This window comes from Haemorhous mexicanus, chromosome 2 (genome assembly GCF_027477595.1).
Source record: "Haemorhous mexicanus isolate bHaeMex1 chromosome 2, bHaeMex1.pri, whole genome shotgun sequence".
In the NCBI taxonomy this organism is placed as follows: domain Eukaryota; kingdom Metazoa; phylum Chordata; class Aves; order Passeriformes; family Fringillidae; genus Haemorhous; species Haemorhous mexicanus.
The window spans coordinates 5,667,331-5,683,719 of record NC_082342.1 but is presented as its reverse complement, the minus strand read 5'-3'; the positions used below and the strand labels follow the sequence as shown (position 1 = coordinate 5,683,719).

At 42.2% G+C, this 16,389-nt stretch overlaps 1 protein-coding gene and 1 long non-coding RNA gene across 2 annotated transcripts in view; one reads left to right on the top strand and one right to left on the bottom strand.

Annotated features, from left to right (window-relative positions):
* Nucleotides 1–795: 795 nt before the first annotated feature.
* The window catches only part of HTR1F (5-hydroxytryptamine receptor 1F), a 104,595-nt gene continuing 89,001 nt past the window's right edge, over nucleotides 796–16,389 (top strand). Inside the window, exon 1 of the mRNA XM_059872563.1 lies at nucleotides 796–978. The gene's annotated coding sequence lies outside the window, so the exon portion shown is untranslated. The remainder of the gene's footprint in view (nucleotides 979–16,389) is intronic.
* Nucleotides 4,557–16,389, bottom strand: part of LOC132324238 (uncharacterized) — a 35,833-nt gene continuing 24,000 nt past the window's right edge. The window contains exon 3 of the long non-coding RNA XR_009485543.1: nucleotides 4,557–6,280. This is a non-coding gene — a long non-coding RNA (uncharacterized LOC132324238). The remainder of the gene's footprint in view (nucleotides 6,281–16,389) is intronic.

Here is a 16,389-nt window from a genome sequence, read left to right as displayed (position 1 = left end):
GAGAGGTGTGGAGTCTGAGTCCCAGCGCTGAGCGCCGAGGAGAGGGGGACAGAAGGCACCGAGTGGGTGTGCGAGCGCAGGTGGGTGCTGAAGAGCTGGGGCTCAGCCCAGGGAGAGCAGGTCACAACTCCAAGGCGGGTCTGAGCTCCTCGGCAAGCCATCACCCACTTCGGCTACTGCTGGTCCAACCAAGCACACAACTCTGACAGCTGCGCTGTTTCTCTGCAGAAGAGCTGAGCACGTGCTTGTCCACCTCTGCACCACTTCACACTCACCCTGGCACCCCTTCCTCACAGCCCGGTCGTAACATCTCGGAGCGGATAAACAGCCTCACCCACGAGCCCGCACTTGCGAAGATCCCAAATCCCACATAAATCGGGGGCTTGAAACAGACCTCCCCCTTCATCCCCGCTCCAGGCAGCAACCTTTCCACCCAATTTAGGATACGCCACGGTCCCCCCCCCACCTCCGGACGACTCGTGTGGCCCCTCCCAGCCCTGGAGCCGCGGAGGCGGCACAAGCGCAGGGTCCGCGGTCAGCATCGCACCGGGGATGCAGGTGGGCGCATCCCGGGAGCGGCGGGCGGAGCACGCCGGGTATCCTGCCGGGCATCCCGCCGGGCATCCCGCCGGGCATCCCGCCGGCTCGGCCTCGGCACCGCCCGCCCCCCGCCTCCCGCAAGTTGCGGGCAGCGCGGAGCCGCCGCGGCCGCAGCGCCGGACAGGGAGTGCTCGGGGCGGCGCCGGAGCGATACCAGCCGGCTGCCGCTTCCCCGCCCCTCCCCGCCTTCTCTCGTTTCATTTTTGGCGGGGGCAGCACCGGCTGCGGAGCGAAACGCTTTGCTCTCCGCGCTCCGGGACCGGCGCCTGCCGCGGTGCGGATGCGTATGGAGGAATCCTCGTGAAAACAGCTCCCGACGTTTCCCCCCCCAAAAAAACCCCAAACCCAAACAAACCACCCACTTGGATAATTAAAACGGTAAATCTAGCTAACTTTTCATTATCTTGCTTGCTGTGTGCTTATATGTGTAGATATTTGTTATTTATCTGGCTTCATTTCGTCATCCTTTGGTTTTTGTTGATTATCTGATCTTGTACTGCCGGAGAACTTGAAATATTGGGGTTCAGAACAGAGGAGGACTCTGTTTCTGCTTTTTCCTAAAGTTGGACTGAGGAATGAAAACGTTTCTAGTTCATAGCAGCCTTGTGAATATGTTTACTTGCTTTACCAACCTGAACATAGATGAGATTTCCAGTGGCAGCATCCTCTTGAGTTTGCTTTTCCTTTAATTTTTGCCAGTAATACAGCAAAAGCAAAGATGTGTGTATGCTACACACATGCAGTCCTGTAGGCTGATAGATTTTGTATGCTGGCATTCACAGCTGAGATTTTGACTAGGCTTTGAATCTCTCTAGTTTATGATGTTAACAAGTAAACTGTCTTCTGTTTTCATCCTAATTCAACTTGTGGATTCTGCCAAGAGATCATCTGAACCAAATCAAGTCGTGTTTCTTAGCCCTTTAATTATGTCGTTGCCTTTTCAGAGATAGAAGCATGCTCTCGTTTGTACAGGTCACACAAATTGTACAGCTTCATAACTCAGAGGGCTTTTGTTTGAGAGGATATTCATTTTATACAGTCCCTGTATTGGTTGGATGCTTTATGAGACTGGGTAACCCCAGGCTTTCTGCACATTGTGAAAACCAACTTTAGGAAATTAAATGTCTTTGTTAGGTATTATAATTCCACAGATACTTATGCTTGCTACTATAAACTATTCTTCTTTTTGGACTATTAATCCAGCAGATATTTACCTAAGGAAAATAAAATTGAGAGGTTAGTTTAAAAAAATCAATGTATACATGGAGAAAAGACTGTCTTAGTCTAATCAAACAAGAGAAAATGAGAGCATCAGTTGCATAGTTGATAAAAATTACTGACCTAAACTTTGCTGTAAAATATGGGCTAAACTTCCAAGTCTGACTTGGGAAAAACTTAGCTCAGGGTAGGCTCTGTTGCTCTTCATTGATTTTGTTTCTTTCCTTTCTGAGAAGTCAATCACATATTAATCTGCCTACTCATACATGCATGAGCATATTCACCTGCACAGGCACACACCTGATACTGTCCAAGTGCAGGACTTGAGAGTTGAGGTTTAGAGCCACAGAGGACTACAAACAATGCAGGGGAAAGGAAAAAGCAAGGAGGGATTTACAATATTTGCTGTTGGGCATGTATTTTAGGGACTTTGCCTTGGAAATGAGTGTCAGTAGTCAAAGAAGAGAGGCAGGACCTCACATGCACTTGGCACAGCTTCTGCTCTGAACTGCTGCCTGCTGTGATTACATCTGTGTTTAAAGTAATCTTCGAAAAACTTATGTTCATCCATCATTTATCTTGTTAGTGTTAAAAATGGGATAAAACATGCATTTGCTGGTTAATTTGGTCTGCTAAATTCTAAGATCTACTGACCCAAGAAACAAGTACTTTGCTTAGGAGCTTAAAAAATTATTTTTGTTTATGATCATACAAACTGCTGCGCGCTGACGCTGCACACTTCACTTCTTGCAGTGTTGCATGAAACAGGAATATGGAATTAGGAGTAATTTTTTTCTCCTGCATATAGGACCTCAAGGGGTTAAGTGATTGGTCAGCAGCAGTGCTCAGAGCATTAGTAACTCCAAGGATTATTACTTTCTGAACACTTGGAAAGGTACAGGTTGTTTTATGGTAGTATAAGTAAGTAAACTGCTTTTGGTACCCTAGCCTCTTCACAGTTACCATTCACACCTTTTCTTTGGTGGAATTCCTGCAAAGTTCAGATTTCCACCAAGCCTGTCATAAATAGCTAGGAGTTTCTTCTTTTTGATTGTGGAGACTGAGGCACCTGGAATGTTAAAGGAGAGAAAAAGGTAATCAGCTCCAAGTTATTGTGAAAAGTTAATACAATATCTAAACCAGGATTTCTGACTTACCTAAAAGTCTGCTTTTTTTAAGAGATTATTCAAGCCTTTGTTTTGGAGTTTTATTGTAATTATTATTATTATTCCCAGAAGTTTTAGACTCTACAGCTCTCTCTGCCCTAGTAAAACCTGCAAATAAGCAAGTTTGCTTGCATGCTTCCTCCTCCTTCCTTCCCTGAGATCTCCAAATTGCCTGTTTTTTTCATCCAGGCAGCAAATGAAAGGGCTGACAGAATTCAGTCAGGCAGGAGGCACCCACTGCATGCAGAATCTGACTCCTCAGTACCGAGATTCCTCTTGAGCTGGGGGTACAGGACATCTCTCATGTCATTTTGTGCTAATTTCACATCTGAGGGGTGACATACCACTCTTCTAGTGTTTGAGAGAGCACAAGTGATTAAAATTCAGATCTTTTTAATGACTTACTGATGCACAGCTGCTAAAAGAGTCAACTGAATTTATATGATCTGAAAGAGTTACACCTTTTTGCCCCAATTTTCTCTAGGATATTTACTGGAGAAAAAAAAGCCTTAAATGCTGCCAGATTCAGTGTTTGGCCCTGCTATTAACCCCTCACCCAGAAACGGGGTAAAAAAGGCACAGCTTCAAAATGCATGAAAAACTGATTTTAAGACAGCTTTAGCAGTTGAAATCAGTTTTTATACCTTTGTCTTTTAAATGACTAATCTCTATCTGTGGGTGTCCATTTAACCTGTGATATAACTTTAGAAACTGCTGGAGGCAATTTGTACTATAGGATCTGAAGTGATTAACATTGGGTACACATATACATAAAGCATTTCAGTATTTGATGGGTTGCATCTCTTGGCTTTGGATGTCTTTCTCTTTTTTTTTTTGATGTCACATTCTCATCTGCAGGGTAATTTATAAGCAAGCAAAGGTTACAGACTCCCTAATTCAAGCTTCAACTGTTATGGCATTTTTATACAAATGCTCATTTTCTTTGTCATACCATTTAGCAAAAAGGATCAGTGTGCTCCATTATCCTGCAACTATTGTGTGAAAAAAAAGTGGTTCTATCAAAAATGTGTCCCCTGGTTGTATTTTTTTTTTAAAACTAATTATATATGTCAGACATAATGTTGCCCTCTGCTATTACATTCTGTTTCCAAATGTAATAAAGTTGGAGAAGTTTCAATGCATGAAAAAAACAAAATATTTTTTCCATGAGCATTTGATGTCCATAGCTGGAGATTTGCTCCTGGCAGAGGAACAAGTCCTTCTGCCTATACAATTCACATTTTAATTAAAACCAGGGCACATTTTAGAAAATATTGGGAATGTATATTATATATATTGAATTTAAAGTGTTTGTTTTCTTGATGATTCATGTTCTAAATTAATGCTGGAGTAAGAAAATGGAATTGGAGGTCATTTCCTCCACATTCTCTTTAGGTCCTCAGTTCTCCACTTACTGGAGGAAGAAAAGCACATGGGAATACAGTGAAATATATGGACCTAGACATCCTAAGAATCGACTAAACACTTTTAAATTTGCCTTGCCTGCAGTAGGAGTGTGTCACATGGTAATTTGGGAAGCTTGCTTGGAAATGGAAGAGTTATGAAACTGGGTTTGCCTCCTACAGGTGCACATCCCTGTGTGTGCATTTGCAGGTTTGCCATAGGGGAGAGGGCAAAAGCCCAAAATTAAAAGCAGGATGGCTAATTTTAAACAGCCTTGCTCTGCCATGAAGCATCAGCTGCTCAGCACTACCAAAAGTCCAACCTAAGGACTCCCACATCACTGGCTCCTCTGCAAAATGGGAGGATTGGAGCAGCTCTATCAGTATATGAGAAAAGTAGCCTTGTTGACTATGTCTAAGTATTGTTTCTTCTTGCCAAAATGCAAGATGAGCTTTGAAAATTTTGAGTGGCAAGCACCCTCACATTTAAAACAAGGCTTATCAAAGTGAAAAAATGGGTGCCTAAGATTTTTGGGTTTTTTTCTTATTTGTTTCTAGAATCTTGTGCCTAATTGTATTTTGTAAGAAACCATTACTCCACTATGTTAAATGGCAGTGTTACGTTTTAAGGCTTTGACTGAACTGGTTTTGTGTTGATTATGGAAAATAGAATAGTTTGATGGTGAAGACATTTAAAAAGAATCAGCCAGTCAGCTGGCTCATGCACAAACACAGCAGTTATGCCCTAAGTGCCTAACTGTTAAAGTCATTCTCTGCCACTGGGAATAGTGGATTGCAGAGTGACAGTCCTGCTATTGAGCTGTCTGTGAGGTGCAAAGAGAGGCCAAGGTGATTTAGCTGCCTACTTGCATAAATAAGTAGGTGTCTGTGCTTACATATGTACACAAACACACAGAACAGCTCCATGGAGGCCAATACAAAACCCATGTGAATGAACAAAAAGTTCTGGTGAAATGTGAAGCAACATTGGGACAATGACCTGCTGGAGAAATAGGAAAGGAAAGCAGAAATGAAAACTAGGAATCACAGATATGTCTGATCCAGTATGTAGAGTTTTGACATGGGTGAGAAGGGTTGGAACTGGCTATCTCACCCAGAAATGGTTATGCAGTAATGAGAGGGGATTTCAATTTGATGGAATTCTGCCAAAGGGTACTTTGTACCTATTGAAGTGTGGTTTCATTTGGCAGCTTCTCCTGACTTGAGGAGAACTTCCAAACTCTGCTGCTGTAAGTCACAGTCAAAAATATGACCATGTTAGAACACTTTGACCTTCAGAATAGAATTTGAGAGTATTAAATTACTGTACCTGTATATAGTCGTGTCTGCAATAACAATTACAGGCGAAACGACAAGAGTCAGCATCCCCTTTCCCCTTTATCACAGCAGTGGAAATAAAAGTTCATATTAGTCAAGTTACATTCCTTTCCCTTTCTTCCTAGAACTGTCTGTCGTTGATTCCTGCAGCAGCTGAGTGAGCAGAGCAGGACAGTTGGCTTGGGTCTTCTCATGGACTGGAATGCCAAATGTTCCTGCTTATTGTTCCCTCCCTCTGACAGGGGACACGCTGTTCAGTGAATCACTCTTATGGCCAGCAGCAGAACATGACTTCAGCGTCACCTTGCATCTTCTGTCCTCCCCGTCCTGCTGTTTTTCTTGCCTCACAGCAATTAGGTGTCAGGCAGCCCATCCATCCTCATCCTCCTCTGTTTGAGTTTCCTGGGTTTTGACTTGCTGGAGTGCAGCTGATTGCACTCACATGGAAGCACTGCCCTGCCTGGAAAACTTCCTGTGTGGGCAGCAGTAATCCTTTGGGTTGTTGTTTCTGCCTGAATCCAGAAGCCACTGTGCATGACACTTACTGGAGGGTGGCTGTAATACATCAAAATAAGCATTCTCCAGTTTTAAGTGCAGATGATTTATTTGTACTATAACCACATTAGCTAGTCTCTAGATGGCCATAATTTGGGCCATAATTGGATCTTTCACTGTATAAGAGTGATCCTTCCTCTAGGACGAAATAAACACTTTTTTTTTTTTTTTTTTTTACCTAGCACTGTTGATTTGATAGCATTAAATCCATCCAGTTTATTTGTATTGAGCCTAAGATTACCTCTAAATTTAATAGGGAGGGTGGGGTGAAGTAGCTATCAATATTCATTTTCCAATCCTTAGCTTTGTGCTAGATTATAAAAGATTAGCCTGGCTTGGAGAAACCACTGCAGTAGGCAGTGGTGGAGCCCACGGAGTACAAGTTTGTCACCTCACTGCGATGACTGTGGCTCACTGAGTCATTGATGAGAAGGGGGTGCTCTGAAACCAGCAGAGACAACTGAAACAGGGAGGTCTATGATCAAAATACCATCCTTGAGAGAGATTTTTAGGCCATGGTTTATTGGTAACTCAATCACTAAAGGATGTAGGCTAACTTGGACCTCATCAGTATTACTTAGAGATGCAGCCCAGTCAGTTTATCAGAGTTTCTTCCTCTAATTTGTATTATAATAAAATCTGGTAAATACAGCACAAGCTTTTAACAGTGCCGCAAACATAAAGCAATAAATGTGTGTTGGGTGAAAATACTAGGAGTATGTACCATTGTCTGGAAAGCTTTAATCAAAAATAGCTCATTATAATAGCTATTGTCAAGTTATAAACCTTACACCACTTGTGATTGTTCAGGAGACTCTCCTGGGTACCCTGAAGTGTGTTAATTAATAGTTTAATAAAAATTAGTGTTTAATTATTCATTAACAGCTGAGCTGAGGGAATAACCTCCAAAGTTGGTAAGCGTGCAGGTGATGAAAGGTTGGGGAGGAACACAAATGGATGAAACAACTGAGTTAGAATTAAAGGCTGTCTTAAAAATGCAGTTGAATAGAATGAGTATCAGGGATGCTCTTGGGCAGGAACAAGCAGGAGTGCAAATTTAACAGGGGAAATTGACAGGCTGGGCAGAGCTGATTCATGTCCTGATGATGTCACTGGTGACTCCTTTTAGAAAAACTGCTACATGGCTATCCACATCCTGAACCTGGGCACTTGGGGAACAGGGAGAGCAGGGCTGCTCTGCAAGGGGGACATGGGCTGGGAGCCCAGGTGACCCCAGCACAGGAAGTCCTCACGGAGGGGACGCAGCCAAACACAGGCAGGCAGAGCCAGGTGCCCATAATGGGGCCAGTGACAACCCCAGATCAGTGAGGGAAGGAACCAGGGGCCACCCAGGGGAGCAGCCAGAAGCAAAATACGACAGACATTATTTAGTGACACAGAAAAAAACTTCAAATGTACCAGAGAAAACAAGCAAATAATATAATTATCCTCTCAAGAAAAGAGGAAAGTCAAACTTTAGAAGTCTAACAGCATTTTGGTCTCTGTAAAAGATGCATTTAAGGCTGTTGATTTCATTCCTAGGGAAATTACTTCCATTCTGTCCTAACACTTGTATCTACATAAACAATCTTCTGTATTGGGCTTGCCCAACATAATGGCATCATTACCATCTCTTCCACACAAAGAATTTTTACATTAGGGTCATAAATCAAGCTCCTTCTCACTCTGCCTTTTATTGAAAGCTTTTAATTTTTTGCTTCCATTCTAGTCTTACTCTTCTCCAAGATTGTACTGCAGGTCTCATTATGAAATTACCTGAAGACTGACAGTTGCCAGTGGCAAAAAAAGGCCCCTGCTGTTTTGTAAAAAGCAAAATGTGTTTCTTTTCATCTAGACCAAAGCCTTGTGTGATTACGGGGTTTTGGCTTTTTCTTTTTTAATTAATATTTTAGGATGTTTACATCTAGAATAAACAACCATTTACTATTAATAATAAGGATCTGTGTCTACACTGTCACTTCTCTGATTTGCTGTTAAGTCCCTATCTCCTGATCATCAAAGCTGTATCAGTTTGAGTTTGTTTGGACCCTGTTATGCAGAAAACCAATCAGTTCCTTTCGAGACAAAAGCCAGATGTGAATTTAGAGGTGATTTGTTGAGGAGACCATTTCAAATAAGCACAATAACCAGGACCATATCCAGATTGGGATCTTTCTGTGCTGCACAGTGTTCTCCAGCACACTTCCAGCAGATCTTCTGCTCTCAAGGGCTTGCAAACCTTCCTACCATGTCCAAGGATGTGCAATTTATCCCCCTTTTTGATATTAGGCTATCAAACTACCAATCCACTGATTGAGCTCTCATGTCAATTTAGGTCTTTTGAACCATAAAATCTCTAAAAAACAGTGATGATGTCTTTCAGCCACATGGCCCTGTGTTACAGGCCACACAGTGTGGGCACAGCTGTTTGTTCACACTGCTCTAGATGGAGTTAACAGGAATACTGTGGGCACCAGCCCCACTTCAGCTAGGGAGCAGGCAACTCTCAGCAAGAGAGACATCTTTTTCTGAGATTTGTGATTCAGGATTAAGTTTTTTGTTTGCATTTCAGATTTTGTCAGTGGCCTAGAGACACCCTAAGATTTCTCCTTGGGAAAAGCAGATCAGGCTCTCCTTAGCCCAAGGCAAGTCAGTTACCCCTGGACAGATGACAAAATGAAACATCAAGATGAGGAGCCCAGGATGCATCCATTAGTTTTTGGCACAAAAGTCAGTGGTGCTTTGAACTCTCTGTAAAGACAAATCTGACCTGCAAAATACCTGTATTTGGATCCAGCTGCCAAAGACAGACAGGCAAAGAGGGCATTAAGTGTGAAGCCACTGTCTGTAGTGGCAGCCAGCACCTGTAAGTATTGGACCATCCAGATCCCCTTGTAACAACAAAGAATAAGAGCCTTACAATTGCTGTCACTTTTCCAGAACACAGATTGCTCTTTGGTGAGGCAGTTACACAGTCCCTCGTGAACAACAGCCTGGACTGTGTGTGTACATGGTATTGGGACACAATGTGCTGTTCACACTGGAATTCCAAATCCACTGTAGTCACCCAAAAGCCAGGAATGTCATTTGCACATAGATATGTGATCTTTAATCAGCAGCAACAGCTCTGGGTGTATATCTTGTTTTTAAGATGACCTATGAAGCTGTCAGCTGTAGCTGCCTGACCTATAACAGATAATGCCATCAGGAAGAACAAGCACTAAAATGAAAAATAGCTTTCCTTGCTTTGCCTAACATTCATCTGACACTCCTAAAGGCTGGAGCTGGGCAGCACAACTGCCCACAGAGTGCAAGTTCACTATGAAGGTGCATCTTAATCACCTCTTTCTAGTGGGCTTATGTTTTTTCTCTCAATTCTCAGGTAACAAGTCAAGTCTGCTGCTCATTAGTCCTATCCTTGATCTTGTGTTGAAATTATTTATTGGCTCCCCTGGTAGTTTGTTAGAGTAATGGCACTCATTTCTTATTCTATACAGCTACACATAAGAAATAAGCAAACCACATTTTGTCATTTCAGTCATTTCAATCTACAAATAGAACAAAGAAAAGGGGTGCTTAGATGCACTGAAACGTCATCTGGTTTTTAGTATTAACAAGCTAAATTCAAAAAAGGTACCAGAAAAGTGTGAAAAGTATTATTTAGGAAAACCAAGCATTAGATTTACAGTGAGATTCTTTGGGGTTTTTTAGATATTATCCTTCAGAAGCAGCTGCTGTCTCAATGGCACACATCACTGGTTACGTGAAAGATTTCTGTCAAAAGCATGACATCTAATTTCAGAAAAGCAGTAATTAATTTCTAGCTTCAAAAGTCTGTAAAGTATGTCAGTCACTAATGACAATAACAAAAAATCTCAATGTAGCAATAATTTAATCTCTAAAAAAGAAGAGAGGATAAAAACATGTCTTGGACATTTGCAGATTTATATGGTTAGACTAGAGAGTTTTTGTCAACACATTCTGCCTTCAGCTTCAAAATGTTTCTTGTCTCGTGTTGTGAAGAGCTAAAGAACCACTGTAACTGATAGAGGAAATAAGAATTTTAGTGGACCATATATCCACAAAAATAATGCCATTTAAAGAAGTAAATTTTTTTTGTAGATACACTCAATTTTTTTTTTGCCAGAACAAACCTTAACCAAACATTGTTGAGCACAGCTTTAGGGGTTTTTTTTAACAATCCTGATACAGCAGCAAAGGAAGATAGTTGCAACAGGATGGCAGTATTTCTGTTTCCCTAATAGTTCAGTAATTGGAAAGCACAGTCCAGACATAACTTCTTGCTCTTTGGGGGTTTTTCATCTTGCAACACTTTTAACCTCACCAAGGACCACTGTCACAGTCTCCTGCTCCTTGTGCTCATTACAGGCTGTTCTCAAACAGGCTTGGAGCCACAGAGCAGCAGCAAGAAGAGCTCTCTAACCAGCTTTTATGGCAGTCCTGGAGACAGAGATGCTCTGGTTCAAAGCCCTTTTATCTCCATTTAAGAGGAGGGCCTGAAATGGGCTGAAGTTAGTGCTGTGAGGGGCAGTGGGAAGCAAGCAGAGCTTGGTGTTGCAAGGTGTGCAGGTGCCCACACTTTGAACTGCTTTGTCCACCCCCAGCACAGGCAGAGCTGACCTCTGCTGGAATCAAAGAGTATAGAAAGTAAATCAAGGGATTTGATTTGCATCCACATGAAGAGAGAAACACATTTTTGGCAAACTCTTCATTCCTTTTCAATATGTTTTTGCAAAAAATCTCATTAAATCTTCTTTGTCAAGGGCTGTTTGTGAAGGCTGGTGGGTGCAACTCATGATAAATGAGAAAACAACACCCCAGAAGCACGGGGTCTGTGTTGCATCCACTTGCAAGAAGGGGCTGGGTCTGCTTGATTTGGACATATCCTGAAGCAAGGAGGGAAAAGGAAGAGGATGGGTCCTGATTCTCTTTGGAAAATGCTTTCCATTGCAGACCCTCAGAGATGCTTCTCTCCCTTTAAAGCCTCATGTGGTCTCCACTACTGCAGTATCACCTGGGTTTTTCTCAATGTCCATCCCACTGCAGTCTGGGAGGCTGGAAATGTGACAGTTCCTTCCATTTTATTGATTCAGAGGGAGAGGCAGACCCCTGCCAAAGATGATATAGCAGGTCAGGGAGTTTGCCTCTCATCTCCCCAGATAATACAGCAGCAATGCTGACAGACTTCTCGGGTGCGTGGTGAGGATAAAGTGGTGACCCTCTGCAGTTACCAGGGTCATTGCAACACACCCAATCAGCTCATAACAGTCAAAGCCTTTTTTAGAAATTGCTCATCTCTGCTCCATCAGAAAAGTTACATGACAAAGCTCTTAATGAAATACTGGAAAACCAGGTTTGGCCAGAATTTATCTGGGAAGATAGAGAATTTAAGTGGACTTAAATGCAGAAAGATGACAAAGCAACCATTTTTCTGACCTTTTTCGGTCTGCTGAAATGTACTCCATGTATCACAGAGGTATGTAACCCAGAAAGAAGGGAACAGTACATATATCTTCACTTCTCTCATAAATCTGGGAGGTACCTTGGTGGAAGTGCGCACAAATCTGGATTGAAATTCAATGCAACAGCAAAGAACCTAAGTTAAAGTCTCAGACAGAGAGATGTGCTGAAAATACATATGGGATGAAGCACCATTTACACAGGAAAGAGCACTGGAAACTGCAGGAGCTGCTTGAATTCATCAGAACTTACATAGAAGTGTAATTCTGACTTTTTTATTGCCAATTCTTTTCATAAAAGCTGCACTTTCCTTAGCTGTGACCAACTAGTTTCTTCCCTTAACTGTTACTGAGGGAAGTACTTATGCAATGACATAATTTAGTGATGCCTTTTCTGCATCTTAATGTGTAGTACACCTGTGACTAAATGATTTTTACTTTCTCATATTTTATTGAGACAATATTGTGCAGACTTCTTTGGCAGGAACCTGACATAAAGCTCTGTCTGTGCAGCCCAAACACATTTACTTTCTGGAAACTCATCCATTTAATCTAGAGAAGCACAGATCATTTGAAGAATGATAAAATTACATGGTCAGCCTGAAAATTAAGCCATTTATATGAAGAGGTTTGCTCTTATGCAGCTGAAGATATGAGTCACTGACCTAAAAAGCTAAGGCATTGCAGAGATATTAAGAAAATAAAAATAAAGAATTTAATAAGTTGGTGAAGTAATAAAAGAAGACAGGAAATAAAAGACTTGTTTGTTCCAACTGAAACAAAAATCTTCTTTTGTGATAATGAGAACAAATCATACCCCTCTTGTTTCCTGTTACAAATCTTCTTGCCCAACACCTGTCAAATGCAATTGCTGGATGTTCTGCCCTTTAAAGAGCTGTAATCAATGATCAAGGATCAAGAAGTATTGCTCTTGCTTTCAGCAAAGAAGACTTTGTCACTCCTTTCTTCAGACTCTTCCTGCCTGCAATTGCTGCCAGCCCAGAAAGAGCTGAATTGCAACATGGAAATAGCCAGGAGGGGTAGAAAGGGCCTTGTGGGCAGAACTGTTCTGCTCAGACACAGCTACCTCCCAGCCAGGGAAGAGAAGGTAGTTTTGGTTGAGGGTAGGGAGGGGAAAAGAAGGGGTAAACAAGACCTTTCTTTCTTTCTTTGCATCCTCATCTACCTCTAAAACCTATCCTGAAAGTGAGAATCACTTTTTCTTGTCTCTGTGGTGGAGGGAAATACAGGAATCTGTTCTCACCTCTCATTTTGTGCCTTTGAGGAAGAACTGTGTCACTCTGAGCTCTCAGGCAAGAGCCTCATCTCCAGCATCTACAGGGGAGCAGCTCATACATTGCAATAAACTGGCTTGGAGTCAATTCAATTTAGATCAAAGTGATGATAATGCCTTAAAAGGAGCTAAAGAGGAGACTGGAAAGATGTTTCTGCCTTATGGAAGTTTATCCAGCTAGCTACTCTTATCCCTTAGGTTTGTTTGCAAATTTAGGTTCCAAGTTACTTCTAAGTGCCCCTTGCTCAAGTCACAATGTTTTTTGTGTGCAACTGCTGCTTGTCTGTTTTTTACCCCATTTTAGCTGCAGAGGCCAGTGCCAAGTAGAAGGGTCCCTATCAGAGCAAAGGTAAGACCTTCACAAATAAATTGTGAAGATGGAAATACTCCTAGTGCAGTCTCTGCTTTTCAGATTTAGATTCTCTGTGTTAGGGAGGAGGCTGTACCACAGACTGTGCCATGGGGCTCTGTGTCTGATTACAGAAGTAAATCCTTATTTAACCAGGTTTTCCTGCTGTTAGCTTGCTGCCTCTCAGGCACAGGTACACCACCACCATCCCTTTATGCTCCTTGTCAGGGACTTATGAACGCGCTCCATGCCAGCATCTGCAAGTGGCTGCAGGGTTCATCATCCTTAGCAAGAGGCAGGAGCTGGGCTGGACTCAGGGGCTGTGCCTACTCCTCGGGATACAGGAAAGTCATTTCTGAGGCAGAGGAATCATTCATGGATTGTAAAAGTCCAGCAAGTCTAAGCCAGGAATTCCAGTACAAGATGCAATCAGATTGCAAGTATACATATTAATATACATAATAAACATTATCCTAAAGAAGCTGCTAAATCAAAATGCAATAGGATAAACACAGATGATGAGAAAAAGATAGAATAATTATAAGCCAGAGACTGAAATTTAAGTTCTGCTCTATCATCTACCTGTTTTTCCCTCATACCACCCCAGCATTCTTGCTAGACCTTTCTGAATCACACTTGTGATATAGTGTCAGTTCAGCAGCAGCAGGAAAGCTGGGAATACGGCACCATCATTAAATCCTTACAGAGACTGTAACTGAATAAATCAAATTATGTAAGTAGTTAATTTTCATAATTTGAAATTACTTGTCTTTTATGCAGTCAGAATCAATCTAGGCTATTAGCACCTACTTTGGAGTATTTTTGGACATAGTTTATGAATGCTCAAAGGAAAAGGCAGCAAGCCATTTGTAATACCAAGTCTTGCTCTGGGTTATACTCAAAAGCCATTTCAAAAGTGATGGCATAATGGTCAGTTCTGGGAAACCTGATAAGCCAAAGCACAGTCAGAAAAGTGCAAGCAGGAATCAGAGAGCTGGTTTGAGAAGGAAAGAAGGGCAGAGTACATGGAAAGGCTCCACCCTGCAGAGCCCAAGGCTGCCCCTTCCCACGGCTCTCAGAGTCACTGCCAGGCGACAGCTCAGAGGGTTTGGGTTTAACTTCATCCTCTGCCAAAGTGTGTGACCTTGGTGTCACCATTTAGTCTCCCTGCATCTCACTGTCCTGACTCATAAAGCAAGGTGAGGAGCATTCCCCTGATTAACAAAGAACTGGGAATAAAGTCTGCACTGAACAGTAAAAGGCATTTGAGCTCTCTGAGGATGTGCCATTGCTTACATTGACAGATCTTCCTATGAGGAGCTTCCCTGCAGCTTTGAGTCAGGGTTACTCAGTCTGTTCTCTTGGTATGGGAACAGGCAGAATACCTGCAAATAAGTTTTAAGCAGGACATGCAGTTCTGGAGGCCTCCACATGAAAGACGTGCCTCTAATTTTCTCTATAGCCAGCCCTAAGTTTAAAGGACGAGAATTTGCAAATGGTGGTTTGGTCTTACAGCTCTCCCCTCCCACCAAGCTGACAGAAGGCTTTCACAGCTGGTTCTGCAGACCTTCACAAGACCTTTCTGTCTTCTCTGCAAGCAGCAATGGCAACTGAACATTGATTTTCAATGGGGCTTTTCATCACTGAAACGCTGACACTTTAATTATCAGGAGGCCCAGCACAGGTTGGAATTAGAAAACAATTACAAGTACTTATATCATGGAGCTTAGTACAGCAACTCCCAAAAAGTTATCTGAGCAGTGACACTTTTAAAGCTTGCTTGCTGTAGTTTTTGTTCTTACAAAAGTTTTCAGTCCTTCTGTTCCCTCACACAGACTCTCTAATGTCTAATAATATGTTGAACACATGCTGTGGCCTTTCCATTAACAGGGGCTTGCCTTGTATCTGCTTGTTTTCATCAAAGGCAAAGGGACTCTTGATCTCTCTGCAAGTTTAGTTGAAACTGGGCAATGAGTTCAAAAGGAGCTCATGGGGACTGACAGTGGCACAATCTTGTAACTGTTATTTCCCAAGGAAACTGGATTAAAAGGAAGCATCTGACTATGTGGTAGGCTAAGTCAAACCTTCCTTTCTGTCAGTTGAACAAAAAGTGAGGAAACATATTTTTACACAATGTTTACTAGCTGAGTTTCAGTCAGAGGGAAACTGACTCCCTGAAAGAAAGAAAAATGTTTTTTCTTTCTCATTAGTGGGTCTAGAAGGGCAGGTTTATGTCTTTGGACATAACTAAAAAAATTACTCTTTTAAAGTTCCCTCTTTTGTTAATTACAGGCAATTTGCTTTGTCAGGGGTTTCCACAGCATGGTGTCTCCTTTGAAATAATTGCAAAATAATTCTGTCTTTAAGGTTGTTTTGAACAACATGATGGAAGTCTCCCATACCCTGGTTTCCTACTGGAATTTTTATCCTTCTTGATTATAGGCTGTGTTCCCATGACAATTCCTGTGCTCATGCATCCCAGAATTAGCTCCTAACACGTTCCAGCCTGATGGTACATTAAGCCCACTCAGTGCTCTGCAAACTACATGTACACTTCAGGCTCTGAATATGTGGGGAGAGGAAGGTCTCTAATTTGGGTGTTAAGGCTCTGGGATTTAAAGATGGCAGAAGGGAAGGACAGAAGGTAGTAGAGAAAGTAAAAGATGCCCAGGTTTATTCCTCTTTTAATTTTTTTTTTTTTTAATAGAAATGCCTCATGTCTGCAGGCTAAGAAGGCTATGCAAGAGTAGTAAGTATAAACTTTTGGTGAAATGGAACACTTGCTTGAAAATGACATCACTTTAACTTCAGAGTCAGCTGACAGGGAAAGCAGTTCTGTGTTTTGAGTTAACTTTCCTGCAGCTTTCCTTCACTGAGCCCTCAGTTTAGCTGCAAGTTCCCTGTTTCCATGGGGTGCCCGTGTGACACTCCCACTTTAAACACTGAAGCGTTCCAGCTGCAGAGCTACACACCTTCCTAGAGATCT